Below are 24,745 nucleotides of genomic sequence, written 5' to 3'. Positions count from 1 at the left end.
TCCATGTCCCACATTTTCATTATCCATTCTTCAGCTAGAGAACATTTTAGCTGTTACATTTCCTAGAGATTATGAACAGAATGGCAATGGACACAGTGGAGCAAGTAGGTTGTGTGGTAAGGTGTCCAGTCCTTGTGCACATGCTGCATTGTGGTCACTTTGGTGGCTCATGCTTTTTTTTTGGTGTGTGTATGTGTGTGTGTGTGTGTGTGTGTGTGTATGTGTGTGTGTAGCTGGGGATTGAACCCAGGACCTTGTGCTTGCTAGGCAAGTGCTCTACCACTGAGCTAAATCCCCAACCCCTCATTGTGGTCACTTTGGAATGCACCTATGTCCCTTGAACATGTGCATATGTCTCTGTGTGGGGTAGGTGTGTACATATGCTGATAGGTATTCATATGAGCTTGTGGGTACACTTGCACACATGTGCAGTACAGAGATCAATGCCAGGCTATCTAAATTGTTTCTCAAACTTATATTTTTAGACAGGGTCTCTCACTGAACCGGGAACTGCAGACACTCGCCATGGTCCCAGCTTTTACAAAGTATGTTTATGGAAAAAACAAACTCGGGTTCTCCAGCTTGCAGCAGCAACCCCTTTATCCACTGAACCATTTCCCCAGCCCTTCGCTGCATGTAGTTTTTTAGTTGGAGTAATCATTTTTATTTTTTGTTGATTGGTAAGAAAACTAAAATCTAATAAGATGAGACACAGTTTAGCGAAGAACACTAAATATACATTGGAAGCAAAACAGGAAAAACAGATTAGACAAAACAAAAAAGAACACCAGAATAGAAACAGGGAACTTTAAGGCGAAAGAAATAGAACAAATAAACACCAACCAAGTAACAAGAAAATCTTAGAGAATTCTAGAACGATGTCTCCATTCTAGTTTGCGTAATAGATACCACCTGTAAGAAAATAAGAAAATAAAACTGATGCGGCGGTGGTGGCCAAGCCTTTAATCCCAGCACTCAGGAGGCAGAGGCAGGCAGATCTCTGTGAGTTCGAGGCCAGCCTGGTATACAAAGTGAGATCCAGGAAAGGAGCAAAGCTACACAGAGAAACCCTGTCTTGAAAAACTAACCAACCAAACAAAGAAACAAAAAGAAAAAAAAACCACCATCACCACCACCACCACCACCACCTAAATCCACATAAAACAGCACGTTTTAGAGGGAAGTATGCTTTGCCTTGGGCAGGCTAGGGACAGCATTGTGGATCTTTAAGTCAAGTTCACTGTGAAGACCTTTGAGAGCAGATCAAAACAGGAAATAGCACCGACAGCAGGGCTTATTCACTTGTTCACAACACCAGCAAATCCTCCTTTGGAGACCCAATCAATCCCTCTAAAGCTATTCTTATGAAGAGATTTTTGTTTGTTTGTTTGTTTAAGCAAGGTAAGTAAAAAACCAAAAATACAGACTGGAATCTTGCTGGGAGTTGGTTAATTTGTCATCTAACTATTTTGGCCTTCATTGGTCCACTAATTACACGGAGAAGCTATTATGCTGCAGATGCCAAAAAAAAAGGTGACTCCTCTCAAAGAAATATAAACAATGAGGTGACTTCATCCATCTGCTCCAGATTTGGGGGAAGAGATTGGAAATGGAATTCCAGGGTGTCCTCTTGTCCTCAGTTTCTTCATCCATCACGTGAGGATCATTTACTAAACAGTAGCAACTTTCTTAAAAAAAAAAAAAAAAACACATCAGAAAAGAGAGAAAAGTCGGCAAGAGTGACTGGTATTTTTAAACTTCGCGGGAAAAAGTGGTGGTCAGAAAAGATAACAAGACCTTGAGCTCCGAAGCCAAGGGTGCTTCGATTAAACTGGTATCTTAGAAGGTTAGATTTGCTGAGGGGGGAACAGGGAGTGCCTTGCCAAAATCATGAAGGAAAAATGATTCTGAACATGTCTTAAAACGGAGCTTTCGGTAAACAGGAATTACCTATAAAGAAAATCAGGAAGGCGAAGTGTTTCTTTTTATGAAGTTACATCCTGCCATAGAAAAGCTGGGTCGGAAATAAAGACCGATGCTTTCCCAACTGCACACCAACCCGGCCATTATTTCACCAAGGAGAATCTGAGCCAAAAGCCCAGCTCAGCAAGTGAAAATAAGAAAACCAACTGAGGTTTGAATGCCCCAAGAAGCCAGACCAGCAAGGGCTACTGCTAAACATCTGGAGAAAGGCTACAAACAACCTTTGGTGTGTGGTTTCGGGTTTCTTTGTTGCAGGACCCTTGCATTTCAGCAATACTTACTCCTGACTATTTTTTTTTTTTCTGTAAAAGAAAGATATATGGGTGCCCAAGAAATTGAGACTTATAAGACTTATAATTTTTTTTTTTTTTTTTTTTTTTTTTTTTTTGTTATTCGTTGTGTGTTTGCGGGGTCGTCTAGCTTTCCAAGCTTCTGCAATGGTACTTCTCTACTTTGCTCCCTCACTTCTCTGATTTGCCAACGCCATTCTTAACACCTTTCCGTTTCATCCTCCCACTCTCAAAGGCGAGGCTATTTCTCTGGAGAAATAGGTTCCCATGCCTGTTAGGCTGCAGTGGCAGGTGCCAGTCTCTACTATCAAAGTAGAAAGCAGATCATAGCCTCCGCTCTCTCCTGTCCACCCCATCAACTCCCGACTCCACAGGACCCTCAGACACACACCTCCTCCTCCAACCTCACATCCCCTCGCACACCCTGCACGGCCCGCATGCCAGGATGCCCGCCACCACAGTGACGCTCAACCCACTCGGCGGTCCCACCCAGGGCCGTCCCGCCTCCCACGCGCGCACCAATGGCTGCGGCCCTCGGCTCCCAGCGGGCCCTTGGATAGGGCAGAGCCACCTGACAGTCTCCGCGCGGGTCCCGCCCCCCTCTCCCACCCCTCGGGATCCGGAGCAACCCGAGCATCAGCGAGAGTAGCTGCGAGAAGCCGCGGCGGCGGCGGCGCGTCGGTGCAGTTGCGCCATCTGTCAGGAGCGCAGCCGGCGGGGAGGGGGCTCCGCGGAGAAGGAGGAGGGGTCGCCGTGCGCCGGGCCTCCGAGACCCGCCCGCCGGCCAGGAGGAGCGCAGCGAGGCCGCCTCGAGCCGGAGCGCTCCGAGGACTCCCCGGGCGCACACAAAGCCGCCGCCCGCGCCAGGGAGGGACCGGGCTGCCGGGCCGGGGACACCGGCGCCGCCCCCTCGGCGCTTCGCGAGGCCCACGAGCTCCCGGGCCCCGCCGCGGAGCCGCCGGAGCCGCCTGGGCCGCGCCGGAGGAGGGCGGGGAGAGGACCATGTGAATGTGCTCCGGAGCCGAGCGCCACGCCACGCAGGTAAGCGGCCGGGGGATGCGCGGAGCCGCGGGATGCTGCGGAGACGCCGGGCCCAGCGCCCCCGCACGGGCTGCCCCCGCTGCGGTCCCGCCGCGCCGCCTTCGGGGCGCCGAGCCCCGGGGCTCCCCGCGACGCAGGGCACTGATGCGGGGTGCCGCCCCGAGGCGGCGCGGGCACGGGGGTACATTTCCTCGGCCGCCGGCGGGCGCCGGGTGAAAAATAGGAATTGGCTTGGGGGCGAGGTTGGCCCAGCTCCGCCCCCGCCCTCCTTTCGCGGCCCCCCGCGGGGACCCGGGCTGTGTGTGTTGTTTTAATGTCAGGGATGATGTAATCACTTAATAATTGATGCCCCGTGTTGCTTTCCTCCCCACCCAACCCCTGCCCCACTCCTCCACCTCTCGGCCTCCTCCCTCGGCGGCCCTCGCCTTTCCCCAGCGCATCCTCCTGCCTATTTCTGGAACCTCCCTTGCACTTCCCCCACCCTCCCCTTCACCCTTCCTGTGACACCACCCACCCACCCTTCCCCTTTCCCCTGTGCCTGGCCTGGCCTCCTCTTCCTCTGTCCCCCCCCCCCCACCCCTTCTGCTCTGTCAAGCTCCCCTCTCCACTCGCTGGATTTCCTCCCTACTTCCCTAGGTCGGTGGATGGTTTTGTTTGGTCTCTTCCAGGCTCTCTTATCTCTGAGGCCCCAGGCAGAAGGGACTGGGCTAGAAAGAGGCCACCAAGCTTGGGCCCAGGAGGCGTTTGCTGGGACTCACTAGGAGGAGGGATAATAAAATCACCCATTTTGCCCCTCCTTCCTCCAATAAATCAGACTTGCCCAGTGTGTGTGTGTGTGTGTGTGTGTGTGTGTGTGTGTGTGTGTCACACACAAAGAGCCCTTTCAGTTCATAGAGAAGAGACATAAAGTACCCAGGGCACCATGCTTCTTGTTTCTCATACGGGGGCTTCCCTTTCTTTCTGATGAAACTGTTGGGTCTCTTAGTCCTTTCTGCCACATTTACCAAAAAATGAAAGCTCCCAGATCCCGGGCAGCAGGTGCAGGCATTCTGCTGTATTCACAGAGTGTTAACATTGAGTGACAACTGCAGTTTCTTCTATTTAAGGGGGTGGGAGATTATTTCAGCTGTCTTAGGAGTTGCTGTACTTTCAAGGAAACCTTCTCTCCTTCCCCATTTCCCCTTCTTTCTCTTTGAGGATAGGTACTGATACCTGAGACAGGATAAATTGATGGAGGGTCAGGAAAAAAAAATGTTTCTGAGTCAGAATCAAACTGTTTAAGAAGCAGCCCTTGAAGTCCAAGGCCGCTTTGGTGAAATGTGCTTTGGTCTGCCCAGCAATGTTGCTGTGCCCTTTTATTTAAGTAACTGTGGCTGTGGATATGACAGTGTGGGGCTGGCATTTGGAAGACCACCAGAGATAGCACTTGTTGGCTTCAAGGTTGCCTTTGAATGCCCACATCCTTCCTCTCACCACCAAAGCAACTACAATACTTTCCATCCTTTGTGCTCGGTGTCCCTGTCTCTGCCCCATGAGGACCAAGCATTCTTCCGACCAAAGAAAACCCTCAGATTTTGGAGGAAGTGGTTTCAACTTACAAGCTTCGGGGGTAGTTAACTATAAACGGGATGTAGGTGTCTGAATTCAGAACCTATGATGTTCCTCTTAAAGTGAAAACATTAATGTAAATCTCAGTCTTGATATGTCAAGACTTAGGTTGGATCTGCTGACTCCTGGGTTGGGTTTCTTTGCCTGTTGAAAGTAACAAAACTGTCCCAAGTTTATTCTTTAGCCGTTTTAGCTGAAAAGAATTGTGATGTTTTAAACTCTGACATTCCCTGTGGAACTTTTTACATAAAAAAAAAAAAAAATAGGCAGAAGGGTTAATACTAAATGTTCTCTGAAAACAAAGGCTGGTTTGTTGGGATACCAGATCCAGAAAGGATCGTCAGCAGACAGTAAACATACACTGTGCTGCCCAAGTTAGAGGAACTTATTAGTGGTGAAGGTGGACATGAGCGAATGCTCTCTACTTCCCGGGGGTCTGGAGTCTCCAACCCCATCAGATTTGCCTGAAGTCTTTAGCCTCCATGCCCAGCACAAATGTCATCAATTTTCCGAAGGCTTCTCCAGCTCCTGTGCTCCAAACCACCAGACCTCTAAATTTGTCTACCAACATCATCATCAGATACTGTTTTGCCTTCTTTCTGTTTGGACCATTAATTAATTGGTCAGCACCTTGAGAAGAGAACCTAATCTGGCTTGTGCCATTTCCTATCAAGTTTTACTTTAGTTGGTATTACTTGGCGGTTTTATTTAGTAAGCAACAAATGTGAATTAGGTCAATGATACGTACCTAACATCTGTTTGAAGTAGACTCATGTTAGCAACTGTAATAGGCCTGAAAATATAGAATGGTACAAAAACAAAAGATACTTATTCTCGCTCACGTGATAGTCCTCGGGAGGTGTGTGTGTTCGGCCGTGGCTTTCCTCTGTGCAGAGAGTGACTCTGGGTCCCACTCTACCACCGTGCCGTAGCTTTCCATGATAATCTGTTTTAGCTGCCCGATTGGTGGGATGAACAGAGTTGGGGAGGGTGCATCTCCCTTTAGCATGCTTTGGTCCGGAGGTGACACATGTCACTTCTGCTCAGTCTCTGGGAGAGAGCTGACTATGTTCCTAGGCTTAGCTTTGGGGGAATCTGAGAAGTCTAGGTTAGGCCTTTGCCTAGAGAAAAGAATAAGAAGTGTCTATGAAACAGTGTTGTTAACACTTAACCATGCACTTCCGGTCACTCTCCTTAAAAAGCTTAAGCCAGGATGGGAATTAAGTAGTAAATGAAAGCCAACACCCATTTGTGTTTTTTTTGTAAGTTCAGTTATTCTCATCTTTAGCATGTTCAAAACCTGGCTTTTTGTCATTTCCAGGGGCCACCACTTACCATTGGGCAATCCCTTACCATGCCATTATTTGATGCCGCTCTGTGGACTTTGATGTGGTCTTTTACCTCAGAATAACCTATCTTGGCCTAGTTTTTATCTGGCAGTTGGGTAGACTCCACAGAGGCTAGGGAGGATCCTTACAAACCCCTGTTCCATTTTACTTAGTTTCCTTAAGAAATTAAGAAAAGTAAGAAATTGACACATGGTAAGGGTTTCATGGGGACTGGGCAGCGTGGGTGAGGGAGCAAGGGTCAAGGGTCGTATAGCTAGCTATTTGTTTAGGTTACTAGAGACTGAACTCACATTCCTATTTATTCACTGATACAGCTTTCTTTTATGATGATTACTCTTTTAGCTGGGAACTGGACTTTTCCTCTCCTTCAGCATGTAGGACAGGTTGAGACTCTATCACCAGCTGCCCTGGCTGTGTCTTTGTGTCCAGCACATTGCATGGAAGCTAACTGTGCTTTTGGACCTGGAGTAGGGGGCTGCTAGCATTCCCAATGGTTCCCAGTCTCCACAGGCGTTGACGTTGGTGTGGGAGGTCTGTCCATCTCAGTTATCACAGTTGATAATGTATATGCTTTATTTTTGCAATGACCCTTTTCTTATATTTATCTTTTCTACAGACATTGGCTCACTGTTGTTTTGTGCAAGATAGCAAGGAGATGAGATGTGGCCAAGAATACTTGTGGAGTTCTTGCTCCTCAGAAGGCCACGGTCTACTAGAGGAGATGACAATAATAAACAGTAGTTAGTTAACATTTATTGAACATTCTTGGTGTGGCGTGTTCCACTTAAGCTCTAATCTGAGCAATAATGATATGAGCCAGTGTGTCTGATAATCACCATTTTATAGAAAGAAAATTACAAGTTTCAATAGTTCTTGAGTAACTAATCTAAAACCATAATTCTAAGGGAAGAGTCAGGATCAGGCTTGATTAGTGTGGCTACAGGATCCTTGCCCTGTGCCACTAGGTGAAGGAGGAGAGGTACGGGAATGAGGATTGGTTAGCTGAGTTTTGTTGGAAGTCCACTGAATCAGAAAAAAAAAATATGCCCAAAAGTAACTTTACAAACTGGGATGCTACAACTAGTTCAAGACTAGATGGGGGCCAGTGGAGAGATGGACAGAGGGGTAAGAGAGAGCTGAAGGAGTAGATGAGAACGTTTTTTTCAAGTGCTCATCCTGAGTGCCATAGAGGAGTTACAAGTAGAGATGTAGTATTTTATGAACATAACTTGGTCAGAGTGTGGGGCATGGCCTGATGTAGACAAGAGCTGTTCCAGAAGAATTGTTTGCAGAATCTGCGGACCACAATGAAGGTCTGAATGGGAATGATGTAGCAGGGAGAGAGTGAGAAAGCTGGAGACAGAGCAGAGAAGTCACTGAATGAGGTGGAGAGTTGTGCCAACCCATAAGACAGCAGACAGGTAGCTTCATGGTGGTCACTTTGGACTTTTATGCAGGTGACTGGATGGGTGGGTCTGGAACTAGGGAAGAGGACTAAGATTCAAATATAAATTTGCTAGTAGCAAATTGCAAAATACTTGAAATCATGAAAATACATCCCTTGGAGAGAATATGCCAATAGAAAGAATAGATATGGCCAAGGTGAGCTCTGTAACAGAAATAGGGTGGAGGCCCTCAGTGGAGGAGATCTCAGGTATGGGACAAGCCAGGGGTTTGAGTAGGGGCCAGAGAGTTGACCAGATACAGGATGAAAAAGTGCCGTTGGATTTAGCATGGGAAGTTTGGGAACCTGACCAGAGGACCATCCAGAAACCAGAGAGGTAGTAGTCTTGGCACCTGGCTCAGCACAGACAAGTGCAGCAGTTGGGCATGTCACAAGGAATCCACTTACAGAGTTTTTCAAGGTCGCAGGTCATGGAACCTAGAATCTTAAGGATCGTGTAGTTCATCACGCTAATTTCACTTGAGGCAAAATGAAATCCAGAGAGAATTGGTAACCTATTCAAAGGGCCAAAGTTCCCAGATTTTGAGCCTTTCAAAAGTTAAGATGAGGGGTGAGGTTTAGAGCATGGAGCTGAGGTAGGGTCTGGGTTTGATCGTCCCAGATGTGTGACATAATCTTTCTTTACTTATTTCTTTATTATTATTATTTGTTTAATGTGTGAGATGGGGGTGGTAAATGCTTGTGAGTACAGGTCTGAGGAGGTCAGAGGTATCAGATCCCCTGGAGCCAGAGATAAAAACAGTTGTGAGCTGCCTTATGTGGGTTCTGGGGGCTGAACTAGGGTTATATATTCTTTTTTTTTTTTTTTTTTTTTTTTGAGACAGGGTTTCTCTGTGTAGCTTTGCACCTTTCCTGGAACTCACTCTGTAGCCCAGGCTGGCCTGGAACTCACCAAGATCTGCCTGTATCTGCCTCCCGAGTACTGGGATTAAAGTCGTGAGCCATCACTGCCGGGCCGCATTATACATTCTTAACCACTGAGCCTTCTCTCTGCTCCCACTTCTGAATTACTGGTTCTCACCCTTCCTAATGCTGCAACCTTTTAATACAGTTACTCAAGTTGTGCTGTCCCCAACCATACATTTTCATTGCTACTTCATAACTGTAATTTTGCTACTGTTAAGAATTGTGGTAAAAATATATGTTTTCTGATGGTCTTTGTGTGGGGGAGGGGTTGTTTGTTTTTGTTTTTTTGAGACAGGGTTTCTCTGTGTAGCCCTAGCTGTCCTGGAACTCACTCTGTAGACCAGGCTGGCCTCAGACTCACAGAGATCCTCCTGCTTCTGCCTCCTGAGTGCTGTGATCAAAGGTGTGTGCCACCACCACCACCCAGCGACATTTCCAGTGATCTTAGGTGACCCCTGTGAAAGGGTCCCTTGACTCCCCCCACCATGGCTCACTACCCACAGATTGACAACCACTCCATTTGAAGTGGAGTCTGAGAGAATTGACAAATGTAAAGCACTTAAAGTTACACCCCACATATCAGTAAACCACGTGTTTGCTGTTCTTAATGTATAATGTGTGCACACGCGCATGCACACACAAGCATTTAGAAAGCAGTGATCATATTGTATATGCCCATGATCTTGGGTGACACTGTGTTTGTATATGCCTGTGTTTATTGAAAAACATATTGTTTGTATATTAGGAAAGTTTGAGTGTTTAGAAAGAGATTTAATGTAAGACTGTCAGTTGCAGATCAAGATATGTTAGGAAAGATAGGAAATTTGCTTATATGGTGTGGTTGAAACAGCATTTTTAGTGGGTCTTTTTTAAGGCGTGCAGAGTCTTCTTTATCCCTGAGAACAGAAACATAAAGGCATTCCAGAGTCAGCCCTGTGAAGGGTTTCTTTGTTTCCATCAGACAACCAGAACTGTAACCTATTTACACTTCAGTCTCTTGAGTTGGACTTTAGAATGTATCCTGATTTTGCAAAGGAAAAAGAAGCTACAAAGTAGGAAAAACCATGCATTGGTTTCTGAAAAGAAAAAAAAAAAGAGTTGGGCTAAAGAGAAATATGATCATCTTCCAGAGTTTGTAGTTGAGCAAATCTAATTTTTAGCTCTTAAAACAGTCTAAGTAGCCTCAACAACATTATCTAGATGGGCTTGGGTGACATGCAGTATAGACAGCTTATGGGTAAGTGACACTTGAACTTGATTAGGACGCAGTAATCCTAGAAGGATATAAATTGAACTGGATTTACGGCCTAATAAAAACGTGGGAAGAAAAGATAATGCTCACTGACTCATGGAACTTGAACAGTGTTTGTTAGACTCGGAGTTGTGACATTCAGATGAGAATGCTTCTGTTGGTCTCCACCTGGTTCCACAGGGCCTGCCCTGCACCTCCTGTGGGATGGGAGGCCACCTTGGTCTCCTTGGGTGCATTTAGGAAGTGCAGATCCCATTCTGCATTAGTTTTCCCACAATCTCAAGCAGCACCATGCTGTCTTGGGAAAGTAGATATTGAGTATCTATTTCCTGTAAACTTTTGTGAGGAAAAAATACAGTGTCAGAAAGGCTTGGGTTATCACTCATTCCTATTCCAAAACCTTTTCCTGAGAATTACATGTTTCAGTCCTGTGGTCCCCTCACCGTTTCTGTTGGTAATAAAAAATGTACACACCTTACCACAGCTACTTGCTCGCGTCTGAATATGCTGGACAGATAACACCAGCCTTTTATTGAACCCTGGAGGCCTGTGTTTGCCATTCTACACAGAGTAATTTTTTTTTTAAATCACAACAACTCCTTGTGTCAGGGACAATATTATTATCCCCATTAGTCACATGGGGAGACCGAGGCTCAAACCTGTGAAGTGACTTGTACATGTCACGCAGCTAATAGCTTGTGAGGCTGGGCCTGGGCGCTTCCTGCTTCTGAAGGCTGTTTATACCTCGTTCCCTGTCTTTTTGCCTTTGCTCTGCAGTTACTATGTCGTGTGCTAGGGGACAGACAGGCACCTTTACCCCACTGTGAGAACGTCACTCCTGATGTGGCCGGTGAGGACTCACCTCCTGAGAAGCCCCCTTTACCTTCCCTCAGAGCTCCTACAGCACTTGTTTACTTACCATCTCCTGTCACCTTCATCACAGTCTGAACATGCCACAGAGGGAGGCAGCTGGGTGGGGGACAAGGAGTACTGGACTTTGACATGGAAGCCCTTGGCAGATCAGGGGTATATGGCGGTGGTTAGCCAGGGTAGCATACAGCACTCTCCCCTGACATTATTAGCCCCACTTAACAAGAAAACTGAAGCTTAGAAGTTATGTGATTTTTGTCAAGGCCAATAAGTGGCAGAGCTGGGGACCTGAACCCAGGTGGTCTGGCTCCAGTGTCTGTGTTCTTTCCTTTTGTTCTGTCTCTCAAAAGAGATTGTGATCCATGAGGGAGGGAGAGTCTGTACCCAGCAGCTCCCATGCCAGCACCACACAGCTAGTGTATTGAGAGCATCAGGCCCTTTTTTCCTTCCACCCACCCTTGCAGAACAGCAAACAGGTAATAAAACCAAGTTTTCCTTCATAAGAAAAGAACACTGTGTCAGTACCGGTATTGCGGAGTACGGGGCCCCTGCTGGAATGCATGTTCCCAGGCCACTTTCTGATGACAATAGGATAACCAGCATGGATCATGTTGAAATCTTGGTAGCTGGGAGGAGCTATGGGAAGGAGGCGAGGAGCTTCTAGAAGGCAGGGAGTGCAGTGAGTAAGGAGTCCCAGCTCTGATGGCGGGAGCAGGTAGGAATTGTTAGAAATGATCCCCTGGGGGAGCCTTGGCCTCTGTCACAAGAAGACCTCTTCTCTTGGCATTTTAAAGGTTTCTAAGTCTGCTCCCTTTGAACGTGCTAGTGGGATTTTATCTGGTGAATTCAGACTCTATTTTGCTCAGAGCTCCCATCTTTGAGGCACCCCAAAATAGCAGGCTTTTTAGAAGTTGTGTAAGGAGTCCATCTGCTTTATATGGAAAAGTAGGGCTTTAACGGAAAATTTGAAATGAGCCAGTTTCCCGTTCCCACAACAAAGCCCAGGGAACTTTCCCTAATCCTTCTTTTAATCCCAGAAAAGGTGATTGGGGCTGTATGTCTGAGACAGCCTGTCCGGTTTAAACTCCACTGGCAGGCGAAAGAGCGCCAGGAAGTCGTATCATCTCCACACCTGTTAAAAGTCATAACATTTTCAAATATTGACACTGGTGAAATTTGATTTTTGTCTCAATTTTCTTTTAATTTCAGCACGTGAGTCACATAAGGATGTCTTAGAAAGGGTTCACAGTTTCTCTGTTATCCTCTCGGTTTGGAGAGTACCACTTTGGTCTCGTTTCTTTCCTAACCCAGAAATGGAAACACAGCATCTTATTGTTTTTGGACACGGGCTCCCAGCCTGGCTTATCAGCAAACCTTAACATTTTGTCATTCTTACTGTTTATCGTGGTGTCCTCCTGGACAGGGTCCCTCTGTGCCAGTTCATGTACGCCGTGGTCTGGTCCTCATTCTCAGAATACACCTCCTTCTGACTCTGGCTCGCAAAACCCATTTGCTTCACTCCCCTGCCTCTGGCTTGGTGGGGAGGCACTGTTCCTTGTCAGCAAGAGCTAGCTGGTGTTGATGCTGGTTCCTCCTGCGTGCTAACAACCCACTGAGTAGGAGGCCAAAGACCAGATTCCTGAGATTCTGAGGCCTTCAAAGCCTCCACCGGCTCTGTGTTATTCCTCAGTTAAACCTGGCTCACCTCACTGCTTCGCCAAGATGTCTGTCCTCACCCATATATCTTCAGCATGGATCATCTGTTCTTGCCTTCATTCCCCTCTCCTAGACCCCCAATCTCCCCTTTCCCTTAGAATTCCAACCGTTTGTCAAGGCCCAGCTAGAGTCCCAGTCTCTTCATTTTCTTACATTAAGTGTTTATATCTCTCAGTAGCTTCCTAATACATAATACCTTGTATTAGTTAGAACCTGATCTGAGAAATCCCAAGTTGAAGTAGTTTCATGACTTGCCCAAGTTAATTCTCCAGCTGCTAATCTAGCTAAGACCAGCTCTCCAGTTTCCTGAAGTCCTTATGTGGCAGTTCTGTCTTCTCAAGAAATCGACGTCCTTTTTGTACCAGCATATTACTTGCTGTTCCATCTTTCTGTCTGTCCACTGAGAGCTTACAGTAGTACAACCCACACCTAGAAGGTCAAGATGGGCCTGGAGCAAGGCTTTTCATCAACAGTTTTCAAAGGGAGAGGGGGGTAAGACACGAGGGGAGGTTACCACATTGCAGAGTGACGTGTGAGACCAGGGAGAACATGCAGAATGGTTCCGCAGCTGGAGGAGCCTGGAAGCATGTCCTAGTGAATGGTGAAGGAGAAGGGGCTGCCTGGGGTACGAGTGCTGTGCCCTACAGCCTCTGAGGCAGAGGGAGCAGGGCCTCACCCATCGTGTGCCGGCCCATCTCTGGACTTCACATTGGAATGAGTTCCCTCAGCTATACCGAAGGCAGCTCTGTCTGTGGGAGTGCCTTCTCCACATGGCATCATCTGAAGAATCCCTTTATCAGGGGAGGGTTTTTTTTTTTTTTTTTAACCAGATTTAAGGTCCTATCAAGTAAGGATTTGACACTGCAGCTCAGCTTCAGCCTTCTTTTCTTTTTTGTCTTTTAAAGGGATGGTAGGAAATGAGCTTTTTATAAAATGTTTTCCGTGGTGACAGGAGGGACCGGTCTAGTCATTTTTGTAACAAAAGACACAACAGCACAATGGGCGGTGTTTGTCAGGCATTCATTAAGTGTCTTCTGAACCACCTGTGAGCTGCCCGGGGTTCCTCATTAATGGCTTCCCCTGCCTAGCCTCACCTGAATGCTGGGTTTCATGTGCGTGGGGGTGGTGGTGATGGTGGAAAGAACATTTTCCGTGGATGTAGGGCAGCTGCAGACTCAAAGTGTGCCTGGTGTACACTGTTGTTGGCAAGGCTGTTGTGGTCTTTAAACCAAGCACAGTCCAGGATTTAAAATTTCCCTGTCTCCTGCCTTAAGTGTAGGAGATCACACACTGCTCTGACAGTATGGACATTTGGCTGCCCTCTGTTGGCATCTAATGGCACCACTTGACTCAGGTGCGCAGTTTGTTCATGCCCAGCTGCTTTGGTGGCATGCCGTCGTCAATACTATTTTAGTAGCAGTAGTCTAGAAGAGGGAATAAAACTTTATGTGCACGTATGTGCTTGCTGGTTACGGTGTTCTTGCATGTTTTTAGTAATACTTCTGGATGGAGATGTATCTCAAGACAACTTTCCTTATGTGAGCAGTGCCTCAGATAACCCTTTTGTTCCTGGATCCTCAGAGTCAGTTTAGAATCCACATTCTCTTTCCAGGTAATAATTTGGATTCTGTGTTCCATCTTCTTGGGTGAAAATTCTATGATCCTTTTCTTACCCTGCCTTCAAATAGGGCTAGAGGCGTAGAGAATGGGCCCTTTTCTTTGTAAGTACAGTAGACTGAGAAATTCTCACTTGCTTGTTGTGATGGAACATACTCTTGTTTTCCAGTGGCCGGAGTTGGAGATAGTTCCCTTAGAGGCTGAGTTATTCTGTGGAAGCCAGTGAGGGGTGCCTGGGAGAATCTAAGAATGTGGTAGAAGGAACACAGCCAGGTGCTTTGTAATGTGCTGGTAGCATATTAATGTATCCATTCTAATCTATCTATTAATCCACCTATTCCGATCTCTCCTGGAAGTGGATAGATTACATCCCATTTCTTCGAAGTATGACCCAGAGAGACTTGATGCTTGTAAGATTGTAGTCCTCCTCATTACCCGACTGTGCTCCCACTCAGACTCCACCGAGTCCTCCTCATTACCTGACTGTGCTCCCACTCAGACTCCACCATGGGGGAAAAGTCCAGCATACAGAAGTGATTGAGCCTGCTGTATCTACAGCAAGCCTGTCTGCCTTCCCTGTTCATCATCTCTCCCACTCTGACAAGCTCTCCCTCTTCATTGGATGAAGCTCCTAGCCCCACCAACAGTTCTTCCTTAGACCTGAGAAGGAAGACTGTTCTTCCAAGGCACCCGTCTGGGCTCTCATTGCCGTCTTCTTTACTAATGAGGGGATGTTGGCGAGGCAGCAAGAGGTGCAGTAATGGACAGAAGAGGACGTGGAAAGTCTAGAAAAGGTTCAGAGAGCACTCAGCTGCAGGATAGCTTATGACTAGATGGATCATAATAAATGTCTGGATTGGCACCCCATTGGGACCTGGAGGGGTTTTTTTTTTGTTTTGTTTGTTTGTTTGTTTGTTTTTCAAGACAGGGTTTCTGTGTAGTTTCGGTGCCTACACCAGGCTGGCCTTGAACTCACAGAGATCTGCCTGGTTCTGCCTCCCCAGTGCTGGGATTAAAGGAGTGCGCCAATACCACCCAGCGAATTTTGAAGTTTTTAATGGCTTCTCTCAGGGCAGTTTTGTGACTTTGATTGGTAGTGCTTTTGACTTTGGAATGGGAAAGCAGGCCTTATGGTGACCGAGAGTTAAGTATCGAGTTGATTTAGTTAAGTGGGCAGGGTGTTCTAAGAAATTAAAGAAAACATCAGTTGAATCAACCGAAAGAGAGCTCAGGAATGGGTTGTAGGCTTGAAGTGGGAATGATAAGGGCCTGATCGCCGAGGAGATAACCCAGTGGGTATGTTGAAGAGAGGCAAAGGTGAAAGAGTCTCCAGTAAGGAGACTCAGGGAGGTGGAAGGTTCCAGCTAGATGCTGATGCAAGGGTGGATCTTTGTTAAATGAAAGCTCAGCAGTAGAAAACCTGTGGAGAGTAGGAACACTAGATGTAAAGAATTTGAGAATGGGGAACCATTGGCCCCTATTGCTCTTGGTTCAAACACTTATAAATATTTTGAAAAAAGGATGTATGCATGTGTTGCTTTTATCCTTAATGAGTGTTCTGGGCCCTGGAGACGGTGCATTATGAGCAATTGGTTTAACGGGAATCATATTTTTAAACTGATGCTCAGTTTTCTTTTTATTTCTCCCAATTCCTGCTGCCCTGGGACTCTCCCCCATTGGAGGCTAAGGATCCTTTTACTTTAAGGGGAGGCCAGAACAGAGCCAAGGACAAGGGTACTTTGCTTAGCTGTTGGTGTCCAAGCAGGCCTTTCCAGCATGTTCCAGAGACCAGAGTTAGCCCAAGCCTTCATTTAAGAGGCAGGCTTTGTTAGGAGGAAAATAATTGCGGGTCCCAAGGACCCACACCTCAGAAGGCCAGGCGTGTCTATGAGGTTCATGGGGAAGGCTGCAGGGCAGTTCCCCTCCGAATGGGAAGGAGATATCCTCCCCTGGGTTAGTGAGAGGATCCAGAGACAGGGAGAAATTAACTTAAGGGGTGGATGGTCACTGAGACCCATGCCCCTTCCTCAGATTCCTTTAGGGGCCATTCAGATGTTTGTAGCTTCAGATTAGTGGAACAACCCCGGCAGGCAGAGGACATGTGTGCCCTCTTACCTGTGTGGAACTTTGAGAATGCCGTGGGCACATTTAGGCAGAGCCAGGCCCGGAGAGTGTTCCCTCTGGGTTCCCCAAAGCTTCCACATGACATAGGGAGGAACCCTGAGAGTCAGCCCTGCTTATTCCCTGAGTGGGTGTAGAGTTGCTGAGTATTCTGGGGTCTGAGTGGAGGGTTGAGAGAACGAGGTTTTCCTGTCGCACCCCTGGAGGCTGGCTGAGATCGTACTGCAGATACTGCCAAACTGTAGTGAGGAGTTGGCCAGTGCGCCAGCAGACCTAAGGCCACACCGACAGAGAGAGGAGGAACTGCTCTGAGAGGCCACCAGCGCTTGGACCAGGCCTCTCCTGTCACGGCCCTGGTCTGTCATCTTCCCTGGAGGCAGGAGGGAAGGAGTGGCTTTGGGAGGCCTGTAAAGTGAGTTTAACTGACTAATTGTCGGAAGCAACCAAAGTCTTGACCCCTAAGAAGAGACTGGAGCAAGAGTGTATTTTCCTGTCATAAGCAGAAATATAATGTTAACAATTAAGTTGAATCCAACCATCGAGAAATAAAGTAGCATATTTTAAAATACATGGTTGAGTGTGCACCTCACGCCGGAGCAGGCAGGCTATACTTTTACTTTGAGGTAGGGCAGGGAATTCTCTCTTAAAGAATACTCCTGAAGAAGTCATGGCTCAGGATACCTGTGTCAGGCTTCCTTTGAGTGAGAAGTGAGACCTTCCACCCTTAAGGCTAGAACTGTCTATTTGGAACCGCAGAGTGTAGTGAGAGGTTTGGCTCTCCAGGCTTAGCTGCTCAGAGTCCTTGCCAGTGCTGTGGAAATAGGGACCTCAGGTCAGGGAAACGTAATTCGAAGTTCAAGCCTCTCTCAGACTTGCCTGATGTTGGACACTAGAGGAGAAGTTTTACTATATGTTCCTCTTGTTCACTATTTTGAAAGAAATGGGGGAAATGCTACAAATGATGTCCCCAAACACAAGGGGAGGTACCTTTCATTTTTATTCAGTCCCCATGTACTAAATAAAGCATCCGGATGCAGGAATTCATTTCCAAGTATAATTCATAAGTACATTCCAGAACATTCAGATGAGAGGGAGAAACTCTTTAATTACGTTTCACTTCTGACTGACATTCATACAAGGATGATGCTGCGTTTAGGAAGATGTGTTTGAAAACCTGTGTGTCCTGAAATACCTAGTAATTTTTGAAAGGAAATCTCTAGGCCTGTTTTAAAAGCACGTGCTGGTTGGAGTTGTGGTGGAAGCTACCTGATGGGACAATGCTTATGGATTTTTTCTGCCAGAAAATCGCTATAACATTCTGTGCTAATTTCAAGCCATAAATACATCCCATGTTTTCCCTTGTCTGTCAGTGAGAGCCAGGAGAGCTAGAGGTGGGCTACTGTGATTTAATTGAAAAGAGTCAGTAAGTATAATTCTAGAAGTGAAATATATATCTGTGTTAGTTGGCAAGTTAAAAAATTGGATTTGTGAAATAGTTCTATTTAAAGACTAAATAAAATAACATTTCTAAAACTTATATGTATATACACATTAGAGAAACAGTCTCTTACCCTGAGAGTATGTGTGCATTAGGAATGTAGACTGGGATTTTCTTCTACTAACTTAAGTCAGTTTTTAGTACTCATGTCACTGGTATTTTTTTTTTTTTAATGAAGAATGAGTTGTTTTCAGTTTTCTCATAAAGTTATTACAATCCCTTGAGAATTATGTTTAGCTGCACTTGAAATGGATACTTGTGAGTAACACTTATGTATGCATCATGGTATTCCTACTTGAAATGGATACCTGTGGGTAACACTTATGTATGCATCATGGTATTCCTACTTGAGAAATGGCTCTTTCTGCAGATGTGGGTTCCGTGACTGCTCAGAGCAAATTCTACTAACTGGAGGCTCTTCCCAGACATTCCCCACCCTCCCATAACAAAAGTGTAAACGTTTTTGCCTCATAGTTTCACAGGTCCTTCCTCCTTATTTTAGAGTCGCTACCTCCAACAGATATCTACAGTTCACAATTTTGTGGACTAGGTTATTCTGTAGCCCTTCTGAGTGCTTTGTCTCTGATGATAGAGGATCAGTCTTTTCTGCTCCTAGTGCAGAACATAAACTATATCCAGTTAAAACCAGGAGCTCCATCAAAAGCTTGTCACATGGAAAGCTAGTCCCAGATATCAAATCCAGTCCCAGAATTGAATCTTGGAGGCTCTTCAAGTTCGCCTCGGCTCATGTGCTCAGTTTCCTCCATGCTCTCGCTGGGATAAGCATCAGCATCAGCTGCTCATTTGCCTTATTCTTGTTAGTGCTACAGTCGGCTCTCAGCCTTGAGAGCCGACGCCATTGGATGCTCCGTTCACTGCCTTCTTCAGAGATTTCCAACTGGTCTGGAACAGAATACACCTCAGCTTGAGAGGACTTGTCAGTCACAGTGTGCGGCGCATCAGGTTTGTCATATATGTGCCATGCAGCTGATAGGCAGCAAAAAGGAAGAGTGTGCTCCTGGGAAGTGCTTTTGGCATTCAGCAAAAAAATTTGTCAATCAACTTTTCTAAATGGGAGTATGTGATGTGACCTGTCAATTTCTACACCCTCATTTCCTCTTGTATTTAGTAGGATTTAGCCACTTTCTTGAATGCAGTTATGAAATAGATATGCCATAACCAAAATTTAAGTAACTTTCTGATCCATAATGATCTGAAAAGCAAGACCATGGTTTTCAACATCACAGACTTTACACTTTGGTCATTGCGGCAAAAAGTCATCTCATCTCCTATGTAGAACTTGCTACTGCCACAGCAGCATTCACCACCACAGGCAGTTCACCTGTGACAGATGAAACTTCCAGAAGGTTTCTTTTGATCCCATGAAATAGATGGGAACTCTCCTTCTTCACATTGACTTCTTTAAAATGCATGATAATACTTGCGTAAACCTGGAATCCCTCAACTGTTGATGAAGGCGCTTCTTCCAATGAAGGTAATAAATACATTAGAAAGCTTTCACTGCACATCACACACATGCGCACACATCAAAACCTAGCCTTGAAATGAGCAGAACCAATTTAGAACAGACATTTGCTTTAGGAGAACCGTGTTCCCCTCAGTGTGACGGTCGTGGGTCTCCTGCGGGCACACGAGTGGAGTGTTGCCACCAGCAGTCTTCATACAGTGGCTGTGGGCATCTGAAGTGGTGTGTGATGCTTCTGTAGCGCGTTTGTGATGTGCGACCTCAGTCGGCATGCTACCCTGTGTCTCCCGCGGTGGACAGTAAATTTCCACGCGTTTTGTGCTCATTCACATTTGTTTTCAACGTTGTGAAAAACAAGATTTGGGAATGGGTGTGTGGCTCATTAATAGAGTTGATTAGCATGAAAAAGAAAATCAGAGATGCAGTGCTTAATTTCATTCATTTGTTTGTTTAGTAATTCATTCATTCATTCATTCATTTGTTTGTTTATTTATTTATTGGTTTTTTGAGACAGGGTTTCTCTGTGTAGCTTTGGAGCCTGTCCTGGGTCTCACTCTGTAGACCAGGCTGGCCTCGAACTCACAGAGATCCACCTGCCTCTGCCTCCTGAGTGCGCTACCACTGCCTGGCCTTTTTTTTTTTTTTTCTAGTTCTTAATTTTAAAAGTTAAACTTAGGTTTTCTTTTCCTCTTGCCTCACTGTGGCCAGAGAAGATACTGAAAGAGTCTAAAAAGCACACTCATTCAGTAAATGGAACAAGTGCTGTAATGAGAGAGGCTGGTTACTAAAAGCTCCATAGTAGGTCTGTTTCCTGCAGACACTTAGTGTCCACCTGGTTATGGTTTGTGTTTGCTCCAACTCTCCTAGCTGGTCTGTTTCCTGCAGACACTTAGTGTCCACCTGGTTATGGTTTGCGTTTGCTCCAACTCTCCTAGCTGGTCTGTTTCCTGCAGACACTTAGTGTCCACCTGGTTATGGTTTGCGTTTGCTCCAACTCTCCTAGCTGGTCTGTTTCCTGCAGACACTTAGTGTCCACCTGGTTATGGTTTGCGTTTGCTCCAACTCTCCTAGCTGGTCTGTTTCCTGCAGACACTTAGTGTCCACCTGGTTATGGTTTGCGTTTGCTCCAACTCTCCTAGCTGGTCTGTTTCCTGCAGACACTTAGTGTCCACCTGGTTATGGTTTGCGTTTGCTCCAACTCTCCTAGCTGGTCTGTTTCCTGCAGATACTTAGTGTCCACCTGGTTATGGTTTGCGTTTGCTCCAACTCTCCTAGCTGGTCTGTTTCCTGCAGATACTTAGTGTCCACCTGGTTATGGTTTGCGTTTGCTCCAACTCTCCTAGCTGGGGTTCTGTGCATCTCCATCCTAGCATGGTGTGGCTCAGGGACATCTCTGTCTGACAGGAGCAGGGGTGTGAAAGTTTGTGTCACTGCTAGTCAAGACTGGATGGAGTTAGCTGACCGAGTTTCTCTGTCCAAGGCACTTTTGTGAGCCCATGGTGAACAGCCCTCACGCTGTCATTGAAAGGAAGGTATTCCTTGTGTCATGATTGGAAAGGACAGGAACAAGATGGATTGTCAGTGTTGAGGTAAAATTCCCTTCACTGTACTGTTTGTCTCACAGGTGGGCACTTCTGTATCAGAAAAGCATGAGTGTAACAAAGTGTTACAAAGCCCAGGTCCGGGGGCTCCAGTGACACTCACTGTCACAGTGTGGGTAGATGGTTGCCCCAGGGGACAGTCACCCTAGTCAGATGCCGTGGTCCCCGTCCGTCCGTCCCCCCCCCCCTGCTTCCCACCTTCCTCTGTCACTGACTGTGTGGTATTCCCACAGCCATGTTCTGCCTTTTTCTACTCTGCCATTCAGTCTAACTTCTGCAAGGGCAGAGCGAGCTTTTAAATCTGTCGTGGCCATGTCTTTCCCCTCAGTATCTCTTCCATGATAAAATGTAGACTGGCTCTCTGCGCCCCCTCTGACACATACCTGTGGCTTTCTTTGTGTAACTCACATTCGAGTCTTGCTAAGTTTGTGCATGTGTTCACATATATATGTTTATACATATCTAGAGGCATAGAACTTATAATGTTCACAGCACATTTAAAAAATATAGACTCATGCTTTTAAATAGAGCAATTATACACAAAATCTGAGATTTCTAGCTTCTCTTGGGGAGAAAACACAGAAAATATAACAAAACTAAACTGAAAAATGGAAAAAAAATTTGTGTGTCTGGGTCTCACTATGTATCCCAGGTTGGCCCAGAACTGAAGATCCTCCTGTCTCGGCTCCCGAAATGTGGGGTTACAAGTGCGCGCCACCATGCACACTTGTTCCTGTACATTGTTTTAATGTGGTAAGCTTGACTTGATATTAGAAGGGAAAATTGAAGGCACTTTCCTTATTTCATACGTGTGGTGGTAAGGAATTTCAGGTCCCATCTCCAAGTTTCTAGTGTTATTTCTGTCTCCAAAGACAGGTAAGAGAGCAGGGTGTATCTGGACCATCCCAAGGCGATGCCTCCCTCTGCTCCTGACATCTTCTAGCCCTTCTCCACCTCTTGGAAGGAAGTGTGAACTAAAGGGAGCTGATTGTTTGCAGCAGCAGTAGATGAGAGACTTTGTTTTAGGCACATGTGGCCTATATAACTTGACAGGGTGCTCACCTGGGTGATGGGGGTGTGGCATGTAAAGCTGCTGGGGACATAGGACACTGGGGTAAAGGGTACTTTGAAGCTACAGTTTTGAGACTGCTTTTGAACAACTGTTTTCTGTTGCTTCTCTTTTCTAAGCACGCCACTGTTCAGTTTTATCATGAATGCCTTTCCAAGGACAGTAAATGGCTTTACACACTATGACATCGTTTCCATAGTAACTAATGTATTTTAGCAAAGAGACTGTGATAGAAGTAGGCTAAAAGGGACAGAAACAGAACTGGCACAGTGTAAAATGTAGGGCAGTGTGTGTTGTAGTAAAGATCTGTGTGTGTGTGTGTGTGTGTGTGTGTGTGTGTGTGTGTGTGTGTGTGTGTTTTTCCTGACCTGTTCAGGAAAACCTGTGATTAGCTCTTGACTTATTAATATACTAACAGTTTGTGCTGCACCCAACACAATCTGGTATTTCGCTGACACCATTCCTTCGATCAGTACTTGGGTTTTTGTGTGTGCTTGCTTTAAAGTGGCCACCATTTAATGTGCATGTTAGCAGAGCCTTCCAGACAGGCTTGTCTCTCCACACTGCTCCCAAATCACCGGTTGGCCACAGTCATCCTCTGAGGATTTTAAATTTGGAAGCCAGTGCGCCCATTTCTACTGTAAAACATTTCTAGTAAACATTCGGTCCTGTGTATGTTGAGCCTGGATTGTAAGCGGAGATGAGGGATTGTGTCTCTCTGCTCCATGCTCATTGAGTGTGTTTGGGCTATTCTGGTATATGACTGTACAAGCATCTTATATGTTCTTAATAAGTCTCCACGGATAAGCAGGTATCATTCAAATTCCGTCCAACAGAAAGAGAAACTGAGGCACAGTCCTTGTGATGTAGACGTACATTTTTAACACATAGAATCATAAACAGCATTTTTACATAATAACTGAGATTTTAAAAACTATCTAGCAGTGTCTCCGGGCAGGGCAGTGTACGACTGACCAGCTTCATCTCACCTGTCTTGCATATTTATCCTGCCTGGCCCTGTGGGTTTTTGCATGTGACCCTTGCTGCACCCACATGCCCAATCACAGAGCACATAAATAGCAAGGCTGGGGCTAGAACTTTGTTTCCCAGGCAGCGGCTTTCTCCCTGGCTATGGACCAGACATTTCTATTTTAGAGTGCACTTGATAGGCCAGAGGTGAGAGGCATCATTAGGTAGTATAGACTACATTTTGCTTCTTCCTAATGGAAATTCACCCCGCCGTTGATGGTATTTGAGCACATTGTTCTTATTTGGTATACTTCTTGTACTGGTTCCCTTGATTGGAAAACGTGTGCTCTCCATTGTGGTGTGCGGGACGAAGATGTTAGCAATAAATGTTATGTTTGCATATGCCCAGGAGAACTGTCTGGAAAGAAAAACCTCCAGTATAACATGGTAGCCTCAACTGTCATCACAGAAGTGCTGACCACCCCCTTTGCATTAGCTTAGTACTCCCAAAAGAGACCAGGTTGCCTGGACAGCGAGCCCCACATGTTAGCTTTCCCTCCCTAGCCAGCTGTGGGAGTGCAAGCATGGCCACCATACCCAGCTGTTCGTTTAGTGTGGGGTCTGGGGGTTAAACTCAGGTCTTTGTGTTCATAAGGGGAGTACTCCACCAACTAAGCCATCTGCCAGCCCCCGATTTCTGTATTTCACAAAATTTTCAGTGTGTCTGTTACCTTTTTAAGGAGGCATAGTGAATACTACTTATGTAAGCAAAGATTATGTGAGCACACACTGCATTGGCTGAACCCTCTGTCTTACTCTACACAGGAGAGACTCGAGGCATCCCCACCACCTTTGCCTCCGTGACAGACTAGGCTCTTCCCCTGATGCCAGTGTGCCATATCGTTATGCTCCAACTTTGTCACTGCCTGAGTCACCATTTAGACATACGCTTAGTCACTGTGCCTGGACTGGAGTGGGCACGTCGGGTGAAGAGGCAGTAGTTGGCATCAGGCTCAACCTTCTGTGTATCTAGCACAGCCTAGGAGAAGGAGCTAGGTTGGAGCTAGAATGAATGGTTGGAGGAAAGTCATTTTTCTTAGGGAAGTGGGGTGCTGAGGGAAACCTTGCAATAAGGGGCCTTGTCTGAGCTGAGACTTGTCTCTGGGGCCTGATCCAGCTGTTGGGCACACAGGCAATCAAGGCCACGAACGTGGATGGTTCCAGACACTGTGTGTCTGTCCGCAGCTGCACAGGCCTTGGGGATCCCACTGTCAAAGTGGGCCTGTTCCTGGTCCCCCGGCAGGGAGCCAGGGCCACCCTGCACTGAAGAGCATTGAGGAGCTTGTGTGTGTGTTCTGTCTGTCCCTGAGCTTTCTGTGGGACTACAGCGGAGTCTGGCCCTGCCTGGTCTTGTTTTGTGCTTTGGATTCTGAGTTAAGAATAGCCGAAGGAACACTTGTCCCTGTTGACAGGCTTGATATCCAAGTTGCTATCAAATGGCTATTTTATCCTCTGTTGCCAGTGACATCACAGCACGTACAGCTCTGAGGCCCCACTTTAGTTGTGACTGAATAGAGCTGTGATCACTGGAGCAGAAAGGAGCCATTCAGATATGACTGTGTGTCCAGTACTGTGTAGATGGTTTTGACAGGTCAATGAATGTTTTAAACCTTTTGCAGGTAGTGAGAAGGGCAGAAAGTGGAGAGAAGAAGATACCATGATGGGGGAAAAGCTCACCTCCTTTATCCCCCAGTCTAATGCCTTAGTTTCTTAATTTCTCACGGCCCTTAAATCTCCTTCATCACTTAGAAGATATGATTATGGCAGTAGTTGAGAGAATTGCAGTGACTCAGTCATTGTGTGTGTGCACGTGTGTGCACGCACACCCATGCATGAGCGTGAAA

General features: G+C 46.3%; 1 protein-coding gene across 4 annotated transcripts in view; it reads left to right on the top strand.

Annotated features, from left to right (window-relative positions):
• Nucleotides 1–2,879: 2,879 nt before the first annotated feature.
• Nucleotides 2,880–24,745, top strand: part of Fyn (FYN proto-oncogene, Src family tyrosine kinase) — a 195,564-nt gene continuing 173,698 nt past the window's right edge. The window contains exon 1 of one of the 4 annotated variants that reach the window (XM_036168604.1): nucleotides 2,880–3,314. The gene's annotated coding sequence lies outside the window, so the exon portion shown is untranslated. The remainder of the gene's footprint in view (nucleotides 3,315–24,745) is intronic. The other 3 variants (XM_036168603.1, XM_036168601.1, XM_036168602.1) reach the window with 3 other exon arrangements.

The sequence above is a fragment of the Onychomys torridus genome, chromosome 19 (genome assembly GCF_903995425.1).
Source record: "Onychomys torridus chromosome 19, mOncTor1.1, whole genome shotgun sequence".
Classification (NCBI taxonomy): Eukaryota; Metazoa; Chordata; class Mammalia; order Rodentia; family Cricetidae; genus Onychomys; species Onychomys torridus.
This window is presented reverse-complemented; position numbering and strand designations above follow the sequence as displayed.